Genomic DNA, 23,507 nt, shown 5'->3' with positions numbered 1-23,507 from the left:
GATAATATTTATTAAAAGGATTAGTGACCTTTAACAGAGTAGTTCCGGTGAAATACCATTCCCAGAATACTGAAGTGTATACATACATGTCATTATAACGGTATAGCAGGATTTTCTCATCAATTCCATTCAGAAAATAAAAACTGCTACATACCTCAATGCAGATTCATCTGCCCGCTGTCCCCTGATCTGAAGCTTTTACCTCCCTCAGATGGCCGAGAACAGCAATATGATCTTAACTACTCCGGTTAAAATCATAGTAAAAAAACTCTGGTAGATTCTTCTTCAAACTCTGCCAGAGAAGTAATAACACGCTCCGGTGCTATTGTAAAATAACAAACTTTTGATTGAAGTCATAAAAACTAAGTATAATCACCATAGTCCTCTCACACATCCTATCTAGTCGTTGGGTGCAAGAGAATGACTGGGACTGACGTAGAGGGGAGGAGCTATGTCGGCTCTGCTGGGTGAATCCTCTTGCATTTCCTGTTGGGGAGGAGTTATATCCCAGAAGTAATGATGACCCGTGGACTGATCACACATAACAGAAGAAAAAGAAGAGGGAGGGGGAAGAGGGGAAAAATAGTTAAAAAAACTCGTGCCATCTCGGCGCTCTGGTACCCAATATAACCAAAGCTTTCCCTTAAATGTAATTCTGTTAGACATTAAATCATTTACATTTCTAATATTAAATAGACAATTTCTTAGTCCGCAGGGAACTTTTTGGCATAAAACCTTCCTGCCTCTACAGCTGAATCAAAAAAATATGTCTGATTATCTGAGTATATTTTAAGCCTAGCTGGGTGTAAAATGGTTGCTCGTGTTCCCTTTTGAATAAACTTTGTGCATATTGGGGATATTTCCCTTCTCTTTGTGACTGTCTCAAGTGAGTAATCTTGAAACAGGAGGATTTTATTATCCCCTAAAAATATAGGTTGATGCTTACGGAATGATTGCATAAATGTAACCTTGTCCTGATAGTTAAGGAATTTAACAATAATTGGCCTAGGTTTTGTATTATTTTTGGTAGAAGAAATGGTACCTATTCTGTGCACTCTTTCTATGAAAGTTTTGGGGAATCCTTCAGTGATCTTTAAGAGCTGGGGAATTGTGAGTGTGAGTAATTTAAATAAATCGTCATACTGTTTATCCTCTGGGACTCCAATTATTCTTAAATTATTTCTACGCGTGCGGTTCTCGAGATCCTCGATTTTATTCTGTAATTTAGATATGATGTTGGAGGATGTTTCAGATCTGATGTTATTCTCTATTGTGGCGTCTTCAAGATCTGAAACCCTTTGCTCTAATTCTGTGAGCCTGCTAGCAAATTGTTTAACTTCTAATGCTAGTTGCGCAATATCTACTTTGATCTAGTTTTTCAAGATTTCAAATTTAGGTGTAAGGGCTTCCAATATTTTGGAAACTAATGCTTGGGTGTCCATAGGTTCTGCTAGTATTTGAGTGTTGATGTTAGGTGACTGTGTTTCAGCAGGAGGATCAAGAATGCTTTTATTTCGCCTATCTCTCTGTCTAGCCGCCATAGGGGGAGGTGGTGTTTTAGGGTGAGGATGTAAAAATTTATCCATATGGTTATAACCATACGAATTGTGATCAGTGAGGAGGTGAGTTAATGCAGTGAAAAGGGGAGAAAAAGAAGAAAAAATCTGTATTTAAATGGAGGTGTGTTATATGGGAGTTAATCGCTGTAGAAAACGTGATGGAGGGAGGTGAAAAGTGAGGCAGTGCAAGTATTTTTTTTTTTTGCTTAATCGTGAGATACTTTAATCAGATAGGGGCAGTGATTTTTATGGGGGTAGGCAGAGGAAGCTTTGATTTATCTACTAAGAAGCCTGCGAGAGAACCTTTATGATAAGGTTATATAGTTATTATTCACACCTTAAGAGAAACAAATTTTTATCAAGAAAGATAAGTTTAAATTTAATTTCTAAGTGCTAGTATTATCAGAGTCACCTTATTATACTTAGTTTAGACAAGGTGGGATAATACAGGAGTTTTCTGGGTTATAAATATCAAATTGTATCAGGTGGGTGGAATTCCCCAATACAGAATTATTGAGTAGAAGCAGACTCTAGCTGATATGTGAAATCTGAGTATATTTTAGAAAGTTACTTGTCTGCATTTATAGCAGGTTCCTTTCAGATTGTTCTGCCTCTTATTACTAGGCTTTATATCGATAAATCAGATAATTTCTATATTTAAATTTCCCCTCACAGGTTAATTAAAAGAATTTTGGGTTCTAGTACTTAATGTTTCTTGTGTGATTATATGCTTCTAAGTGAACTATACACTGTATATTTAAATCACAAGGTGACTTATTTGTATCCCTCTATATTTGATATTTTGTATCCTTAAATTTGTCTAAGGTATTTTTTAAAAAAGGGGAAGTATTTATTTGCAATGGCAGCAAAATATAATGTTTCCCCACAAAATATAAATTAATTTAAGGTATAATTAGACAGAGTAAATATCTGTAAATAACTCTACATAATATCAGTAATAATCTCTATTAATTGCATGCGAGTTCAAAAAAGTAGAATCAAACGTAGAAAACAACACAGGAATTAATTAAGTTGCCAATACAGAAGCAGCCAAGTGCCAATTTATCAGGGCAACCGAGAACTCTGGGTTGTTGTTTTATATTTTTAAACTTATAAACCAATTTCTAAAAAAACAGATATACATGCCACCATATCATAATATTATGATGAGAGTAGGAGAGACTTTTCAAGAGTTCAGATAGCACAGTTCCTATTCCTCTCTCTTCCTTTTATTGCCCAACTTTTTCTTATAATCCAGACTTAAAGTCCGTTTCTGATTTAGCAGCAGCCAATTAAAGTCCAAATATATTTTGTGATGAGTACTGCAATATTAATTAAATTGTGACAGAGTTATGTCAAAGGTTTAGATTTATGCTGCACGGCTTATATTGAATGATACTGTAATAATGAAAAGCAGACCAAAAAATGCTCATAGCTCAGTTATATATCAGATGAGTAATTTTTACTTTACCCATTGCCGACAGTCTTATCTGTGGAAGTTAGCCCCCCTCACGCAGCACCGGTGGGAGGGGGAGCGCAGAACTGACAGGTAGAGTTGGAAGTCCTGGAGTGTCTTGGCCAGAAAAGTAAACCCAGCGGATAGTGGCGTAAGGAGAGCCGCCTCCCTGGTTGGAAGAGTAGCGCAGCAAACAGAGTTGATCCGTGCCCCTCTCGCAACACTGGTGGGAGGGGAACAACCGGATCAGTAGAAGATTACGCTCGCGAGGCTGTCACTCCTTCTCTTTGCCACAGAAGCTGCGACTCTTTTGATGATGGGTATTACCCAGCTGGATGGAGTCTGACCGGCAGGCACCTCAGCCTCAGGGCTACTTGACAGGGCTCAGACCGTAGGACGATCGCAGATCACAGGAGACCCAGATAAAGACACTCTCCTCCCCTCCTCTCAGTCGGCACCAAGCTCTTCTACGTCCAGGAGCGATATATCCTTCCTCATAGGGCTTATAAAAAGGAGTATATGAACTGGTTGATAGTTTAAGTATGTACGCTTAGCACAAAAAAAGAAAAAGTCTGTTCCTTTTCCCCTTGCGTTCAGATTCAACCATAATAAGTAATATTATACAATTGTCCGTATAGATATTTTGTTCCGAGTTGTGTCCTTGTGGTTGCTGCCGCCTGCAGCTTTAGTGCTTTGTAGTGGCACTAATTCGGGTTCCAGTAGCGATATACTGTGAGCTATGCAAGCCGCCCAAGGTCAAGGGGTTGGGGCGCAGAATTCCTGCCAACCAAGCTTGCAGGTAGGCAAGTCAGGCAGGTGTTTCACATGACCTCACACCTGTGCTCCTCCTCCAGAAACCAGAACATACAATTTTAAACAACTTTCCAACTGAATTCTATTATCACATTTTTCTTCATTTTCTTGTTATCCATTGCTGAAGGGACAGCATTGCACTACTGACAGGAAGCTTGAAAATATCTATTTAGCCAATCACAAGAAGCAAAATGTGTGCAGGGGGTACCAATAAGCAGCAGCTCCCACTAGTGTAGGATATGTGCATATTCATTTTTTTAACAAGGGATACTAAGAGAACGAAGCACATTTAAAAAAAAGAAGTGAATTTAAAAAGTCTGTTTAAAATGACATGCTCTATCTAAAACATGCAAGTTTCATTTTGACTTTCCTATTCCTTTAAAGTCAGATTGGGCAATTACAAATGCAAATATATAGCAGAAAAATAAAATGCGTTAAGACTTATTTATGATACTATGTGACGTGCGCAATAAAGCTGCGTTAATATAGACGCATGCGTTTGTCATTTTGCACTCATGGCGTGAAATTAAAATACAGAGACGCACACTTAAGGCGCAATTTTTTTAAAAAAGGCACAAATTTTATATTGTGCGATCTGACGAATAAATATGTGGCGAGAAGTGCTCGCTAGTGGTGCGCATGTATATAAATTAGTTTGTGTTACAAATAAGCACACTTTGCTTTGCGCTTATGCATGATAATTATTTGGTGCAAATTTTAGCAAGTGGAATAGTGAGACCCTGTCCCTCGGCCATACATACACATAATGATACATACTTGAACTTTTTTTTTTTTTTTTTTAAATAAAAAGTGCCCAAGCGATAGATGTGAGTGTCTATTGTAATAAAATATAAAAAAATAAATTTATGCTTACCTGTTAAATTTGTTTATTTCCGGATATGTAGAGTCCACAACTTAATCAATTACTAGTGGGAATATCACTCCTGGCCATCAGGAGGAGGTAAAGAGCACCACAGCAAAGCTGTTATGTGTCACTCCCCTACCCAAAATCCCCAGTCATTCGACCGAAAGGAAAATGGAAAAAAGGAATAACACAAAGCTGTAAAAGTGCTTGAGGTTTAGTCAAAAAACACTGTCTTAAAATAAGGGAGGGGTCGTATACTCTCCATATCTGGAAAGAAACAAATTTATCAGGTAAGCATAAATTTAGTTTTTATCCCAAGGATATGGAGAGTCCACAACGTCATCAATTGACTAGTGGGAACCAATACCCAAGCTAGAGGACACAGATGACTAGGGAGGTAAACCAAGACAGGCAGACCTAACAGAAGGCACCAGCGCATGAAGAACCTTTCTCCCAAAAGAGGCCTCAGCCGAGGCAAAAGAATCAAATTTGGAAAAAGTATGCAGAGAAAACCAAGTTGAAGCCTTGAAAATCTGTTCCACAAAAGCCTTCATTTTGAAAACTAAAAAAGAGGAGACAGCCCTCATGGAATGTGCAGAAATTCTCTCAGGAGACTGCTGACCAGCCCTCTCTGGAAAACAAATTGACTTCTCAACCAGAAAGAAAGAGAAGAAGCCGTAGTTTTCTGACCTTTACGCTTTTCAGAGAAAAAAACAAACAGGACAGAGGACCTGGCGAAAAGCCTTAGTAGCCTGTAGGAAGAAATTAAGAGCACACACAAAATCCAAGTTGTGCAACAAACGATCTTTAAGAGAAGAACGATTAGGACATAGAAAAGGAACAACAATTTTCTGATAAAGATTTCTAACTGAAACCACTTTAGGAAGAAAAACCCAACCTAGATCGAAGAACCGACTTATCAGCATGAAAGATAAGGTAAGGTGAATCACACTGCAAAGCCGAGAGTTCCTAGACTCTCCGAGCAGAAGAGAGTAGCAATAAGAAACAAAACCTTTCAAGATAACAACTAAATTCTATGGAAAGCAATGGCTCAAACGGAGCCTGCTGCAAAATGTTATGAACAAGGGTTAAGGGCTCCAAGGAGGAGCGAACAGACTTAAACAACAGGCCTGATTCTGACCAAGGCCTGACAAAAAATATTGAACATCTGGCACATCCGCCAGACGCTTCTGAAACAGAAAAGATAATGCAGAAATCTGACCATTCAGAGAACTGACTGACAATCCCTTCTCCAAGACCTTCCTGGAGAAAAGACAAAATCCTAGGAATCGAGTGACCCTACTCCAAGAGTAGCCCTTGGATTCATACCAATAAAGGTATTTACGCCATATCTTATGGAAAATGTTTCTAGTAACTGGCTTGCGAGCCTAGATCAGGTCCTCAATGACCGACTCAGAAAAAACACGCTTAGACAGAACTAAGCGTTCAATCTCTAAGCAGGACCACTTCAGAGAGAAACAATATTTGGATGAAGGAATGGACCCTGAATTGGAAGCCCCTTCTTCAAAGGCAACCTCCAAGGTGGAAGAGAGGACATCTTCCCTTCGGTCTGCATACCAATCCTGAGAGGCCATGCAGGAGCGATTAGAACTACCGATGCTCTCTCCTGTTTGATACAAGCAATGACTCGTGGAAGGAGAGCAAAATGGAAGAAACAGAATGCTAGACCGAAATCCCAAGAAACCGCCAGAATATCTATCAGGAGGCCTGAGGATCTCTTGACCTTGAACCGTACCTTGGAAGCTTGGCATTCTGCCAAGGACGCCATTAGATCCAACTTCAGCACCCCCCATTGAGGGTTAACCTGGAGAACAACTCCGGATGGAGAGCACACTCTACCCAGGATGAAATGTCTGTCTGCTCAGGAAGGTCCGCTTCCCGGTTTGTCCCACACCTGGAATGTGTGGATGACAGATAGACAGCAACTTGTAAGCATGCTCCCCACTGAACAATCCGAACCACCTCTTTTATGGCATAAGGAAGTCAGAGTTCCTCCCTGGTGGTTGAGTGTAAGCCACAGATGATATTGTCCGTCTGGAACCTGATAAACTGGCTAAGGACAACTGAGGCCAAACCATCAGAGCATTGTAAATACGCTCTCAACAATAAAATATTATCAGGTGAGCAGACTCCTCCCGAGTCCATAGTCCCTGTGCCTTTAACTAATCCCAGACTGTTCGCCAGCTCAGCAGGCTGGCGTCCGTGGTCACGATAACCCAGGAGGTCTCCGGAAACATGTGCCCTGAGACAGATGATTATGTAGAAAAGCCACCATGGAAGAGAGTCTCTTCCATATATTGAGCTACTGATGGCCGAACAGAAGACTGCAGAGAGAGGCAAGAGGAAAGAATCTTGGATTTTCTGACTTCTGTCAGAAATATTATTCATAGATAGGGAATCTATTATGGTCCCTAAGAAAACAAACCTTGTAGCTGGAACAAGGGTCAGGAAGGATGCCACTGCAATTTCCTGAGACCTGAAAACCTTTGAGAAAAATCTGGGAGCTGTGGCAAGGCCAAACGGAGAGCCACAAACTGAAAGTGTTTGTCTAGAAAGGCGAATCTCAGGAACTTGTGATGATCCATGTGGAAGGGACCATAAAGATACGCATCATTCAGGTCTATGGTTGTCATGAACTGACCCTCTTGACAAAAGAAAGAATGGAACAAATGGTTTCCATTTTGAAGGATGGTACTCTGAAAAACGTGTTGAGACAACTTTAGTTCTAGAATAGGTGTAAAAGTTCCTCTTATTCAGGGCAAACCCTTCATGCTGATTTAGACTCAGCTGCAGGTATCTTAAATTGCTTCCCCTTGTTCCAAGACTGAGGTGGGTTTTCCAAAAAGTACTTTGACTTTCCTTTAAAGTTACAAAAGGAACAAAAATTACTCTGACGTCTTTTAGGTCTATTCTTCTTGTCCGATGGCAGAAAAGACCCTTTTCCGCCCAAAATATCAGCCAGATTACCTCCATACATTGGGCCACCGAGGCCTCTCTGAGGATCGAAGGGCCAGACAAGAGGACGCAAGCTTTCTGCGTCTCTGAGTCCGTGAGAAAAATCTTCATGGACACAGAGTCTATGATCGTTGCCCAGAAACTCCACCCTGGTGCTGGGTACCAGGGAGCTCTTTCCGGAGTTTATTTTCCAACCATGAGATTGAAGTAGGAGCGGAGACCTTGAATGGTCCACTGCCTGACTGAAGGACGGGCGCCTGTACCAGGATGTCGTCTAGATAGGGCGCCACCGCAATGCTTCTGGATCTGGCTACAGCAAGCAGGGCCCCGAGAACCTTTGTGAAAACTATCGGGGGCCATCGCCAGACCAAAAAGGAAGGGCCACAAACTGGATGTGCTGGTCCAGAAATGCAAATCGTAGGAACTTGAGTGGTCCTTAGTTAATTGGAACATGAAGGTAGGCATCCTTCAAGTCTATTGTGGTCATGAACTGCCCCTCTTGAACTAGGGGCAAAATGGACCTGATCGTTTCCATTTTAAACGATGGAACGGACAAAAACTAACACTCCAGAACCAAAATTGGGCGGAACATGCCCTCCTTTTTTGCAACTATGAACAGATTTGAATAATACCCTAGACCCCTTTCTGCAAGGGGTACTGGTACGATAAAACCTAGAGAGGAAAGATCCCCTCACACATCCTAGAAAGGCCTCTTTATTTTCCGGCCTCGATGACAGGTTTGACACGAGGAATCTGCCCCTGGGAAGGAAGGGACTTGAATTCTATCCTGTAACCCTGGGAGAGGACCTCCAGAACCCAGGGGTCCTGAACATCCTGCAACCAGGCTTTCGGAGAATAGAGATAACCTGCCCCCTACTCGGGTTCGTAGACCTGTCGGGGGTCACCCCTTAATGCCGACTTGGTTTATGCGGACTTCTTGTTCTGTTTGGACTTGTTTCAAGACTGAGCAGGCTTCAAAGTTCCCTTGGACTGGTCCGCTTTTGTAGCGGGCTGCTGGCGCTGAGCCTTATCTGCACGAAAGGGATGAAAAAGTAGCTCCTTTCGGTTTAGCTTTCTTATCTTGGGGTAGGAAGGCACCCTTTGCCTCCCGTAACCATGGAAATGATCGAGTCCAGACCTGGACCGAACAGAATCTTTCCTTGAAAGGGCAGGGACAGCAACCTCAATTTAGAGGTCATGTCCGCCAACCAAGATTTTAGCCACAAGTCCCTGCGCGCTAAAACCGAAAACCCTGACACCTTAGCATTCAGGCGAATAATTTGCATATTGGCGTCGCAAATGAAAGAATTGGCTACCTTCAAAGCCTTAATCTTTTCCTGCACCTCTTCAAAACAGGGTTCACCCTCAATCATTTGGCTACGGCTGCTGCAAGCTGAAAAACAAACCCTGTGTTCTGAAACCTCTTTTTGTCAGCATGTTCTACAACTTTTTATCCATGGGCTCTTTGAACGACAAACTATCCTCTAGGGGAAAAGTCATTTGTTTAGCGAGCGTGGAGATGGCCCCATCCACCCTAGGAATGGTCCTCCGCAGCTCCAACAAAGGGGAAAAGTTTCTTAAAGGACAAGGTCGAGGAAAAAGGAAGACCCTAATCGAGCCCATTCATTCTTGATAATGTTAGCCATTTTTATAGGAACCAGGAAGGTCTAGGGTACCACCCTGTCCTCATAAACCTTATCTAGCTTAGGGATAGAAGGTTCCTCCGGAAGCTTCGGCTCCGGAACCTCTAGAGTAGCAAGCACTTGCTTTAGCAAAAAGCACAAATTCTCCATCTTAAACCTATAGCCAGGGCACTGCCTGTGAAGGGCCTGGGGAGGGCGACTAAGGTAAAAGTACTGGCATATCAAGGACAAGCAGAATCCTGCAAGGGTACCGGCTCTAAAGAGTTAACTTGTGGAACTGAGGGACAATGCAGAAGCCTTAGTACAAGGTACACTAGAATGAGACTGCAGAACAGAGGCTAGGCATGTAGCACACAACTGAGCAGGAGGGAAAAGTATGGATAGTTTGAAAAGCATGCATTTGAGTCCAGCAAAACTAGGGAATTTAACGTCTCAGGGGAGAAATTTGACCACCAGTGTGTATTGCAATCCTTAGTAATGTCTGGGACCCTTACAATGAAGGGGATGTAGGACTTACCCTTAGAGGTCTTCCTAGCCTCTACTGTGGTCCAGGCACAGAAACTTCCATGTCTGACAGCAGGCTCACACATCTGAGAGGGACCTGTCAACATGATGGGAAATCAGTGTAATTAACACGGTTTACCTGGAGGGGGTTAGCAACAGTAACTGGAAGGAGGCATGGGTAGCTTCCCATGCGACATCCAGTGTCTAACCTTCAACAATACTCTTACTAAGAGAATTACATGGCTACTGAACACACCCCAGTCCTTTCTTGCGGGAAACAATCCATTAAGGAACTTATAAATAAATCTACAGCAGAGCACCGCTCTCTGCCAACCTCCTTGTAGATGTGGCAAAGAATTACAGGGAGGGTAGGGAAATTAGTAATTGAAGCTTTGCTTAGGGTGTCTTTGCCTCCTCCTGGAACACACAATGTTCCCATAAATTAAAATGATGATGTGTTCAAAGTGCAAATATAAATATTATAAGTTGGTGAGACATCTGTGCCCATTAAAGTGTCCCCTGGCTATGATATCATAAGTGTATGTACTTGCTAATAGTCTGCAGGCTGAGTCAGAGCTGTTCCCAGAGGCAGAACTTTTTTTTACTTTCTGTGATAAGATTTTTTTTTTGTGAAAAACTTTCTGCAGGTCATTTTTAAATAAAATAAAATTTTAAATTAGGCAGTAACACTAAAGCACCAGTTTAATTGTAATGTGTTAGTTAACTGGAGAATAAAGCAATTTTTTAAGTTTTATAATATAGTGCAGTAGTTGAAAATTGCATTGCAAATTAGCTGCAAAAATACTCTAAAAAAGGTGCATTGTTTATACAAACATTTTACATTAAAGTGAAGGTAAAGTTACCTTGACATTGATACAGAATCCAATTCTTTGTTGAAAATGAATGGGACTTTAATTCATCATTTTTTACAATATTACTTCCAAATCCAGTAATTTCAATTTAATTCCTTTTTGCCGATTTTCACAATCAACCCGTTTATTTTTTTATTTTTGGGTCACGTTTTTAGAGCAGCCAGTTGAAATTCTACTCTATGAACTGCGCATAGCGCTAGTGTCTATTTCTTCTTCAAAGACTACAACGGGCGTTCTAGTTTTGCGCATGCATACTTGTTCTGCTTAAGGCCGCTTGTTGTAGGTGAAGGGAGATGGGTGGTGCTGAGAATCGCGCATATGCGCAGTTACAACGCTCATCGTGAACGCGCTTCTGCTGTTACATAGAGAGCCGGGTGGGACCACTCTATACGTAACAGCACTTCAAATCCGGATATAGAGGTTGGGAGGAGTTATCGACGGAACGGTAGGGAAACATATAGATAAAAATAAAAGAAAAATATATATTTTTTTATAAAATCAAGTTAGCGATTAGCATATTCTATGTTGAAGGAATACATTGATATATTCCAATTAAATAAACTTTATCTTCACTTTAGGAAAAAAACAGATTTGCAGACTGTGAAAGGCTAGGGGAGGGGCTTGAAACGATCTCTGAGAGCCAGTCAATTAATGCACTACTACTTTGCAGCGCTACTGCATGTTTGACTGTTCACTTCAAACAGCACGTTGCGCTGGAGGAACTGTGATAAGTAAAACTTACACAGTGCAGTCAAAGAACAGCTCTGTTTGAAGAGAACAGCCTAATGTGGAGCAGCACTGAAAAGTTAAATCGCTAACAGTTCCTGTTTGTGTCCCGTTCTTTCTGCAGACATGCTGCATTTTCTGCGATGACATCTCAGATCACTGTATGTTCTGCCTTGGGGGAGCTGTTAATGAGGAATTACCTGATGTACACCCACTCTACTGTTCTTAACCAGCTGCATAAAATACTGCATCCAGAAGAGAGCCCATCTAGTGCTGTTCAAGCAATAGCAGAGGATAACTCAGTGAAGTATGTAGATGACCTAACAGGAGGAGGTTATGGAACAAGTCACCAAAACACCTGGGGAAGGCTTGTGACTAATTCTGAAATGGAGGAATTGTATCACCACCTAGTATTCCATACTTACCCTCTGCCCTATTCACAGCTTTGTGAGGGGGAAAATGGGTCTCAAGTAAGTCTGTAAACTCCAGTGAACAAATAATCTGGAGCACCTCTATTCTTCACCTTCTCCCGTGGAGGCAAAGATAAGACATATACCAGAGAGGTGGGAGAGATTAAAAGCTCTTTGTATGTTGGATATCTTTGCCGCATCCTAGTGGCCAGGAATTGAATCCCAGGTGTAATGGCTCAAGGACTCTCACCACTGTATGAAGAAAATAAATAGCCAAATAGCCTAAAAAGTGTATTAACTTTCAACCAAACCAAATGGGATAAATCTACGGTCTTCTTGATAACCATTGATTCTAACATACCATCATCAGTGACAAACACTTCTACAGGATTTAGAACCTAAAAATGTAATTATTCATCATACTAGACAAGTTTCAGCTGCATTGCTGAAAAAAAATATAACAATCAAATGGCTTGTACAACAACCTGCAATCTGTGTCCTGCCCCAAAGTGTGCATGGACCTTATTACTCTAATCTTCATCAATATTACTCAATGCTTTTCGCAAACAGTGACTTTGCCAGCATCACTAAAACAAGCAGGTAGCTGTTCTTTCCTTAAAAAGCCCTCTCCAGATCCAGAACGCAAAGAGAACCACAGGCCTATCTCAAATCTTTCTTGTTAGGGAAAGTCATGGAAAAAGTTAGGAAGTTCCATGCAGCCCAAGGCTGTAAGGATGGCATGGAACATTGTCAAGGGGTTAAACCGGTATGAAAACCAAACCATTGTATAACACATTTTTGTTATGGAGCACCCATTTTTTTCTGCAATGTAAAAAAATTAAAATCACAACACCTTAGCCATTAGAGATTTATAGTGCATTTTGATCAAATCATTGAACACTAGCAAAGCATATAAGAAAAAATTACGAGTTTGGAGTTAGCCTTAAAAAGCAGCGTTGAGAGGTCCCAACGCTGCTTTTTAACGCCCGCTGGTATTACGAGTCAGGCAGGAAAGGGTCTACCGCTCACTTTTCTTCCGCGACTCGACGCTACTCGCAAATCCCCTTACGTCAATTGCGTATCCTATCTTTTTAATGGGATTTGCCTAACGCCGTATTACAAGTCTTGGAAGAAGTGAGCGGTAGACCCTCTCCTGTCCAGACTCCTACCGCATTTAAAAGTCAGTAGTTAAGAGTTTTATGGGCTAACGCCGGAACATAAAGCTCTTAACAAAAGTGCTACAAAGTACACTAACACCCATAAACTAGCTATTAACCCCTAAACCTCCCCCCTCCCACCACATCACAAACACTAAAATAACATTTTTTTTAACCCCTAATCTGCTGACCAGACATCGCCGCCAACTACATTATACCTATGAACCCCTAATCTGCTGCCCCCAACGTCGCCGCCACCTACCTAAAATTATTAACTCCTAATCTGCAGACCGGACATCGCCGACACTTTAATAAATGTATTAACCCCTAAACCGCCGCACTCCCGCCTCGCAACCACTAGTTAAATTTTATTAACCCCTAATCTGCCCCCCCCCCCAACGTCGCCGACACCTACCTACATTTATTTACCCCTAATCTTCCGACCCCAACGTTGCCGCTACTGTAATAAATGTATTAACCCCTAAACCTAAGTCTAACCCCTAACTTAAATATAATTTAAATTAAACAAAATTAATTTAAACATAATTAAATAAATTAATCCTATTTCAAACTAAATACCTATAAAATAAACCCTAAACTAGCTACAATATAACCAATAGTTACATTGTAGCTAGCTTAGGGTTTATATTTATTTTACAGGCAAGTTTGTATTTATTTTAACTAGGTAGAATAGTTATTAAATAGTTATTAACTATTTAATAACTACCTAGCTAAAATAAGTACAAAATTACCTGTAAAATAAATCCTAACCTAAGTTACAATTAAACCTAACACTACACTATCATTAAACTAATTACCTAAACTACCTACAATTAAATTAAATAAACTAAATTACTAAAAAAACAAACACTAAATTACAGAAAATAAAAAAAGAATTACAAGATTTTTAAACTAATTACACCTAATCTAATCCCCCTAATAAAATAAAAAAGTCCCCCAAAATAATAAAATTTCCCTACCCTATACTAAATTACAAATAGCCCTTAAAAGAGCCTTTTGCGGGGCATTGCCCCAAAGTAATCAGCTCTTCTACCTGTAAAAAAAAAAATACAATACCCCCCCAACATTACAACCCACCACCCACACACCCCTACTCTAAAACCAACCCAATCCCCCCTTAAAAAAAACCTAACACTAACCCCCTGAAGATCAACCTACCTTGAGCCGTCTTCACCCAGCCGGGCACAAGTGGTCCTCCATACGGCAGAAGTCTTCCTCAGATCGGGGCAGAAGAGGTCCTCCAGAAGGCTTCATCAGGCGGCATCTTCTATCTTCATCCTTCCGGAGCAAAGCGGGTCCATCTTCAATCCAGCCGATGCGGAGCATCCTCTTCAAACGAAGTCCTAACGAAGAATGATGGTTCCTTTAAATGACGTCATCCAAGATGGCGTCCCTTGAATTCCAATTGGCTGATAGAATCGTATCAGCCAATCTGAATTAAGGTAGGAAAAATCCTATTGGCTGATGCTCTCAGCCAATAGGATTGACCTCGCATTCTATTGGCTGATTAGAACAGCCAATAAAATGCGAGGTCAATCCTATTGGCTGACTGGATCAGCCAATCGGATTGCACTTCAATCCGATTGGCTGATTACATCAGCCAATAGGATTTTTCCTACCTTAATTCTGATTGGCTGATAGGATTCTATCAGGCAATCGGAATTCAAGGGACGCCATCTTGGATGACGTCATTTAAAGGAACCCTCATTCTTCGTTAGGACTTCGTTTGAAGAGGATGCTCCCTGTCGGCTGGATTGAAGATGGACCCGCTCCGGAAGGATGAAGATAGAAGATGCCGCCTGGATGAAGCCTTCTGCCGTCTGGAGGACCTCTTCTGCCCCGATCGGATGAAGCCTTCTGCCGTATGGAGGACCTCTTCTGCCCTGGTCGGATGAAGACTTCTGCCGTATGGAGGACCACTTGTGCCCGGCTGGGTGAAGATGGCTCAAGGTAGGGTGATCTTCAGGGGGTTAGTGTTAGGTTTTGGGTGGGTTTTAGAGTAGGGGTGTGTGGGTGGTGGGTTGTAATGTTGGGGGGGTATTGTATTTTTTTTTTACAGGTAAGAGAGCTGATTACTTTGGGGCAATGCCCCGCAAAAGGCCCTTTTAAGGGCTATTTGTAATTTAGTATAGGGTAGGGAAATTTTATTATTTTGGGGGGCTTTTTTATTTTATTAGGGGGATTAGATTAGGTGTAATTAGTTTAAAATTCTTGTAATTCTTTTTTATTTTCTGTAATTTAGTGGGGGTTTTTCCCGTAATTTAGTTTATTTAATTTAATTGTAATTAATTGTAGGTAGTTTAGGTAATAAGTTTAATGATAGTGTAGTGTTAGGTTTAATTGTAACTTAGGTTAGGATTTATTTCACAGGTAATTTTGTACTTATTTTAGCTAGGTAGTTATTAAATAGTTAATAACTATTTAATAACTATTGTACCTAGTTAAAATAAGTACAAAGTTGCCTGTAAAATAAAAATAAATCATAAGCTAGCTAAAATGTAACTATTAGTTATATTGTAGCTATCTTATGGTTTATTTTATAGGTAAGTAGTTTTAAATAGGAATAATTTATTTAATTGTAGTTATTTTATTTAGATTTATTTAAATTATATTTAAAATAGGGGGGGTTAGGGTTAGACTTAGGTTTAGGGGTTAATAACTTTATTATAGTGGCAGCGACAGATTAGGGGTTAATTAATTTAATATAGTTGCGGCAACGTTGGGGGGCAGATTAGGGGTTAATAACTATAATGTAGGTGTCGGCGATGTTGGGGGCAGCAGATTAGGGGTTTATAAGTATAATGTAGGTGGCAGCGGTGTCCGGAGCGGCAGATTAGGGGTTAATAGTATAATGCAGGTGGCGACGATGTCGGGGGCGGCAGATTAGGGGTTAATAAGTGTAAGATTAGGGGTGTTTAGACTTGGGGTTCATGTTAGTGTGTTAGGTGTAGACATTTTTTATTTTCCCATAGGAAACAACGGGGCTGCGTTAGGAGCTGAACGCTGCTTTTTTGCAGGTGTTAGTTTTTTTTTCACCCAACTCAGCACCATTGTTTCCTATCGGGAAATCGTACACGAGCACGTTTAGCCAGCTTACCGCTACCGTAAGCAATGCTGGTATTGAGGTGAGATGTGGAGCTAAATTTTGCTCTACGCTCACCTTTTTGCGACTAACGGCAGGTTTAAAAAAACTTGTAATACCAGCATTGGCTTAAGGGAGCGGTGGGAAAAAAAGGAGCGTTAGCCCCGCAAGCCTTACCGACAAAAACTCTTAATCTAGACGTTAATTTGCAGCCAGATTGAAAAATATTAGAATACTCACCAACGGGATGTACATACATATATGTATATATGTAAATATATATGAAGCGCAGATTCATTGATTGTTTTGAAAGATCTAAATAAAAAATAGTGCATTCAACATATATTGCATATCAAATTTAATAAATACATTATAAAAAAACATGCAAAAAACAGAATTTATGCTTACCTGATAAATTACTTTCTCCAACGGTGTGTCCGGTCCACGGCGTCATCCTTACTTGTGGGATATTCTCTTCCCCAACAGGAAATGGCAAAGAGTCCCAGCAAAGCTGGTCACATGATCCCTCCTAGGCTCCGCCCACCCCAGTCATTCGACCGACGGACAGGAGGAAATATATATATAGGAGAAACCATATGATACCGTGGTGACTGTAGTTAGAGAAAATAATTCATCAGACCTGATTAAAAAACCAGGGCGGGCCGTGGACCGGACACACCGTTGGAGAAAGTAATTTATCAGGTAAGCATAAATTCTGTTTTCTCCAACATTGGTGTGTCCGGTCCACGGCGTCATCCTTACTTGTGGGAACCAATACCAAAGCTTTAGGACACGGATGAAGGGAGGGAGCAAATCAGGTCACCTAAATGGAAGGCACCACGGCTTGCAAAACCTTTCTCCCAAAAATAGCCTCCGAAGAAGCAAAAGTATCAAATTTGTAAAATTTGGCAAAAGTGTGCAGTGAAGACCAAGTCGCTGCCTTACATATCTGGTCAACAGAAGCCTCGTTCTTAAAGGCCCATGTGGAAGCCACAGCCCTAGTGGAGTGAGCTGTGATTCTTTCAGGAGGCTGCCGTCCGGCAGTCTCATAAGCCAATCGGATAATGCTTTTAAGCCAAAAGGAAAGAGAGGTAGAAGTCGCTTTTTGACCTCTCCTTTTACCAGAATAAACAACAAACAAGGAAGATGTTTGTCTGAAATGTATAGTAGCCTCTAAATAGAATTTTAGAGCACGGACTACGTCCAAATTGTGTAACAAACGTTCCTTCCTTGAAACTGGATTCGGACACAAAGAAGGTACAACTATCTCCTGGTTAATATTTTTGTTGGAAACAACTTTCGGAAGAAAACCAGGCTTAGTACGCAAAACCACCTTATCTGCATGGAACACCAGATAGGGCGGAGAACACTGCAGAGCAGATAACTCTGAAACTCTTCTAGCAGAAGAAATTGCAACCAAAAACAAAACTTTCCAAGATAATAACTTAATATCTACGGAATGTAAGGGTTCAAACGGAACCCCTTGAAGAACTGAAAGAACTAGATTTAGACTCCAGGGAGGAGTCAAAGGTCTGTAAACAGGCTTGATCCTAACCAGAGCCTGAACAAATGCTTGAACATCTGGCACAGCTGCCAGTCTTTTGTGAAGTAAAACAGATAAAGCAGAGATCTGTCCCTTCAGAGAACTTGCAGATAATCCTTTCTCCAAACCTTCTTGTAGAAAGGATAGAATCTTAGGAATTTTTATCTTGTTCCATGGGAATCCTTTAGATTCACACCAACAGATATATTTTTTCCATATTTTATGGTAAATTTTTCTAGTTACAGGCTTTCTAGCCTGAATCAGAGTATCTATTACAGAATCTGAAAACCCACGCTTTGATAAAATCAAGCGTTCAATCTCCAAGCCGTCAGTTGGAGGGAAACCAGATTCGGATGTTCGAATGGACCCTGAACAAGAAGGTCCTGTCTCAAAGGTAGCTTCCATGGTGGAGCCGATGACATATTCACCAGGTCTGCATACCAAGTCCTGCGTGGCCACGCAGGAGCTATCAAGATCACCGAGGCCCTCTCCTGATTGATCCTGGCTACCAGCCTGGGGATGAGAGGAAACGGTGGGAATACATAAGCTAGGTTGAAGGTCCAAGGTGCTACTAGTGCATCTACTAGGGTCGCCTTGGGATCCCTGGATCTGGACCCGTAGCAAGGAACCTTGAAGTTCTGACGAGACGCCATCAGATCCATGTCTGGAATGCCCCATAATTGAGTTATTTGGGCAAAGATTTCCGGATGGAGTTCCCACTCCCCCGGATGGAATGTCTGACGACTCAGAAAATCCGCTTCCCAATTTTCCACTCCTGGGATGTGGATCGCAGACATGTGGCAGGAGTGATCCTCCGCCCATTGAATTATCTTGGTCACTTCTTTCATCGCCAGGGAAGTCCTTGTTCCCCCCTGATGATTGATATATGCAACGGTCGTCATGTTGTCTGACTGAAACCTTATGAATTTGGCCTTTGCTAGTTGAGGCCAAGCTCTGAGAGCATTGAATATCGCTCTCAGTTCCAGAATGTTTATCGGGAGAAGAGACTCTTCCCGAGACCATAGACCCTGAGCTTTCAGGGATTCCCAGACCGCGCCCCAGCCCACTAGGCTGGCGTCGGTCGTGACAATGACCCACTCTGGTCTGCGGAAGCTCATTCCCTGCGACAGATTGTCCAGGGTCAGCCACCAACGGAGTGAATCTCTGGTCTTTTGATCTACTTGAATCGTCGGAGACAAGTCTGTATAATCCCCATTCCACTGTCTGAGCATGCACAGTTGTAATGGTCTTAGATGAATTTGTGCAAAAGGAACTATGTCCATTGTTGCAACCATCAATCCTATTACTTCCATGCACTGCGCTATGGAAGGACGAGGAACAGAATGAAGTACTTGACAAGAGCTTAGAAGTTTTGATTTTCTGACCTCTGTCAGAAAAATCCTCATTTCTAAGGAATCTATTATTGTTCCCAAGAAGGGAACTCTTGTTGACGGGGACAGAGAACTTTTTTCTTTGTTCACCTTCCATCCGTGAGATCTGAGAAAGGCTAGGACGATGTCCGTATGAGCCTTTGCTTTTGACAGGGACGACGCTTGAATCAGGATGTCGTCCAAGTAAGGTACTACTGCAATGCCCCTTGGTCTTAGAACCGCTAGAAGGGACCCTAGTACCTTTGTGAAAATCCTTGGAGCAGTGGCTAATCCAAATGGAAGTGCCACAAACTGGTAATGCTTGTCCAGAAAAGCGAACCTTAGGAACTGATGATGTTCCTTGTGGATAGGAATATGTAGGTACGCATCCTTTAAATCCACGGTAGTCATAAATTGATTTTCCTGGATAGTAGGTAGGATAGTTCGAATAGTTTCCATTTTGAACGATGGTACCCTGAGAAATTTGTTTAGGATCTTTAGATCCAAAATTGGTCTGAATGTTCCCTCTTTTTTGGGAACTATGAACAGATTGGAATAAAATCCCATTCCTTGTTCTCTTATTGGAACTGGATGTATCACTCCCATCTTTAACAGGTCTTCTACACAATGTAAGAATGCCTGTCTCTTTATTTGGTTTGAAGATAATTGAGACCTGTGGAACCTTCCCCTTGGGGGTAGTTCCTTGAATTCCAGGAGATAACCTTGAGAAACTATTTCTAGCGCCCAAGGATCCTGAACATCTCTTGCCCAAGCCTGAGCAAAGAGAGAAAGTCTGCCCCCCACTAGATCCGGTCCCGGATCGGGGGCTATCCCTTCATGCTGTTTTGGTAGCAGTGGTAGGCTTCTTGGCCTGCTTACCCTTGTTCCAGCCTTGCATTGGTTTCCAGGCTGGTTTGGGTTGTGAAGTATTACCCTCTTGCTTAGAGGATACAGAATTAGAGACTGGTCCGTTTCTGCAAAAGGGACGAAAATTAGGCTTATTATTAGCCTTAAAAGACCTATCCTGTGGGAGGGCGTGGCCCTTTCCCCAGTGATGTCTGAAATAATCTCATTCAAATCAGGTCCAAATAATGTTTTGCCCTTGAAAGGAATGTTAAGCAATTTTGTCTTGGAAGACACATCCGCTGACCAAGACTTTAGCCAAAGCACTCTGCGCGCCACGACAGCAAACCCTGAATTTTTCGCCGCTAATCTAGCTAATTGCAAAGCGGCATCTAAAACAAAAGAGTTAGCCAATTTAAGTGCTTGAACTCTGTCCATAACCTCCTCATACGAAGATTCTTTACTGAGCGATTTTTTCTAGTTCCTCGAACCAGAAACACGCTGCCGTAGTGACAGGAACAATGCATGAAATTGGTTGTAGAAGGTAACCTTGCTGTACAAAAATCTTTTTAAGCAAACCCTCTAATTTCTTATCCATAGGATCTTTGAAAGCACAACTATCTTCGATAGGAATAGTAGTGCGTTTGTTTAGAGTAGAAACCGCCCCCTCGACCTTGGGGACTGTCTGCCATAAGTCCTTTCTGGGGTCGACTATAGGAAATAATTTCTTAAATATAGGGGGGGAACAAAAGGTATGCCGGGCCTTTCCCACTCTTTATTTACTATGTCCGCCACCCGCTTGGGTATAGGAAAAGCGTCGGGGGGCACCGGAACCTCTAGGAACTTGTCCATCTTACATAATTTCTCTGGAATGACCAAATTGTCACAATCATCCAGAGTAGATAACACCTCCTTAAGCAGTGCGCGGAGATGTTCTAATTTAAATTTAAAATGTCACAACATCAGGTTCAGCTTGATGAGAAATTTTTCCTGAATCTGAAATTTCTCCATCAGACAAAACCTCCCTCATGGCCCCTTGAGATTGGTGTGAGGGTATGTCAGAACAGTTATCATCAGCGTCCTCTTGCTCTTCAGTGTTTAAAACAGAGCAATCGCGCTTTCTCTGATAAGTAGGCATTTTGGATAAAAGATTTGCTATGGAGTTATCCATTACAGCCGTTAATTGTTGCATGGTAATAAGTATTGGCGCACTAGATGTACTAGGGGCCTCCTGTGTGGGCATAACTGGTGTAGACACAGAAGGGGATGATGTAGTATCAGGTTTACTCCCCTCATTTGAGGAATCATCTTGGGCAATATCATTATCTGTTGCATTACTGTCCTTACTTTGTTTGGACACTATGGTACAATTATCACATAAATTTAAATTGGGAGACACATTGGCTTTCATACATATAGAACATAGCTTATCTGATGGTACAGACATGTTAAACAGGCTTAAACTTGTCAACAAAGCACAAAAAACGTTTTAAAATAAAACCGTTACTGTCACTTTAAATTTCAAACTGAAAACACTTTATTACTGAATATGTGAAAAAGTATGAAGGAATTTCTCAAAATTCACCAAAATTTCACCACAGTGTCATTAAAAGTATTGCACACCAAATTTCAGAGCTTTAACCCTTAAATTAACGGAGCCGGAGCCGTTTTTACATTTAACCCCTATACAGTCCCAGAATGAGGCTCTGTCTATAACTAGAAAGGCCCCCATCTGAAAAAGGTGTCCAACACAGTGCCTGCCGTTTTTCTAAACATTCCCCAAGATTATAATACCAATAATTAGTTAGAATCTGCATAATATGCCTAGTAAAGCAATTGTTTTAGCCCAGAAAAATGTCTACCAGTTTTTAAGCCCTTTTTGAAGCCCTTTATTCTTTTATGTTTAACTAAGAAAATGGCTTACCGGTCCCCATGAGGGGAAATGACAGCCTTCCAGCATTACATGGTCTTGTTAGAAATATGGCTAGTCATACCTTAAGCAGAAAAGACTGCTAACTGTTTCCCCCAACTGAAGTTACTTCATCTCAACAGTCCTGTGTGGAAACAGCAATCGATTTTAGTTACTGTCTGCTAAAATCATCTTCCTCTTACAAACAGAAATCTTCATCCTTTTCTGTTTCAGAGTAAATAGTACATACCAGCACTATTTTAAAATAACAAACACTTGATAGAAGAATAAAACTACATTTAAACACCAAAAAACTCTTAACCATCTCCGTGGAGATGTTGCCTGTGCAACGGCAAAGAGAATGACTGGGGTGGGCGGAGCCTAGGAGGGATCATGTGACCAGCTTTGCTGGGACTCTTTGCCATTTCCTGTTGGGGAAGAGAATATCCCACAAGTAAGGATGACGCCGTGGACCGGACACACCAATGTTGGAGAAATACTCATTTGATGGAGTACAAAAAACAAAATTCATTCTTACTTGATAAATTCCTTTCTTTCTTGGTAGTAAGAGTCCATGATGCCTTATTCTTGGGAATTCACTTGGCCACCAGGAGGAAGCAAAGACATCCTACACCAGATCTTAAAGTAACCCTCCTACTTCCTTGATCTTCCCAGGGTAGGGGATTGCAAAAAAAAAAAAAAAAGTTCCAACCTGAGGGAACAAGATTACATCCAGGGTTGTGTCTATAGATGGCGCTGTGAACCTACAGAATGGAGGCGCAAGGATCCAAGGAGGCCTGAAAGATCTGGCCGCTGCAACTGTAGACATAGGGAGCACAAGAGTGAGGGCATAAGAAGCTCTGAATCACCAAGTGGCACAAGCTTTTTGGAATCAAGCAACAAGTTGACCTCACCACCCAGTGTAACCATTGAGAAGGGTACAAACATAGGTGGGGACACTAACCACTGTAATTGCCCAAAGAAAGAAGCAGCAAAGAAGAAACCAGACTTCAACAACAGTAATCAAATCTAAAATCAAAAATCAACTTAACGGACTGAGAATATGCCATTTTAAACAAAGGACTAGCATTTTGTCACTTTATGGATATTGATTATTTTGAAATCGATAAGAACTTGTATACATTTTTTAGGACTTTAAAGCTAAAGACATTTTTTTCTGGGTCTGTTTGTGTAGATAAATTTGGCACTAGCAAAGCTGTGACAAGGGATAAAAAGTTTACTTTGAAATATGTATCCTAATAACAAATAAGGGGGCGCTAGAGATATAACAACGCAATCATAAACCTCTATATATAGATAATACAAAACAATTCACAAACACTGGTGGTATCTTAATAGATCAATTCCCTTTTAAAATAAAAGGAATGGCAAAAAAGTGTCATTTAGAAAGTATAAGATTTGTTTCTGTGATGGCTGCCTCCTCCTCGCCGACTGGTCCGGTTACAACTACAAAAAATGGAAAGAAACAGAGGGGCGCCTCATGTGTAGTATCATCAGAAGAAAGTACAATGTAAACAGCAATAAGGCCAAATGAGTACTCACATACTCCAGAAGCACACCTATGTGCTATTAGGGACAGGCTGCAGATTTATGAAGGTGTAACAGCTCACCCATCAAACATTGCTGTGGTGCTGAAAATGGAGTAAAAGACACAGAGAGAAAGCACTACATGTGCAGACCATTAAAGGTATAACCAGCAGTATTTTCTTAGTGATACAGATGGGTACTCACATACTC

The sequence above is a fragment of the Bombina bombina genome, chromosome 6, assembly GCF_027579735.1.
Source record: "Bombina bombina isolate aBomBom1 chromosome 6, aBomBom1.pri, whole genome shotgun sequence".
Taxonomy (NCBI): Eukaryota; Metazoa; Chordata; class Amphibia; order Anura; family Bombinatoridae; genus Bombina; species Bombina bombina.
This window is presented reverse-complemented; position numbering follows the sequence as displayed.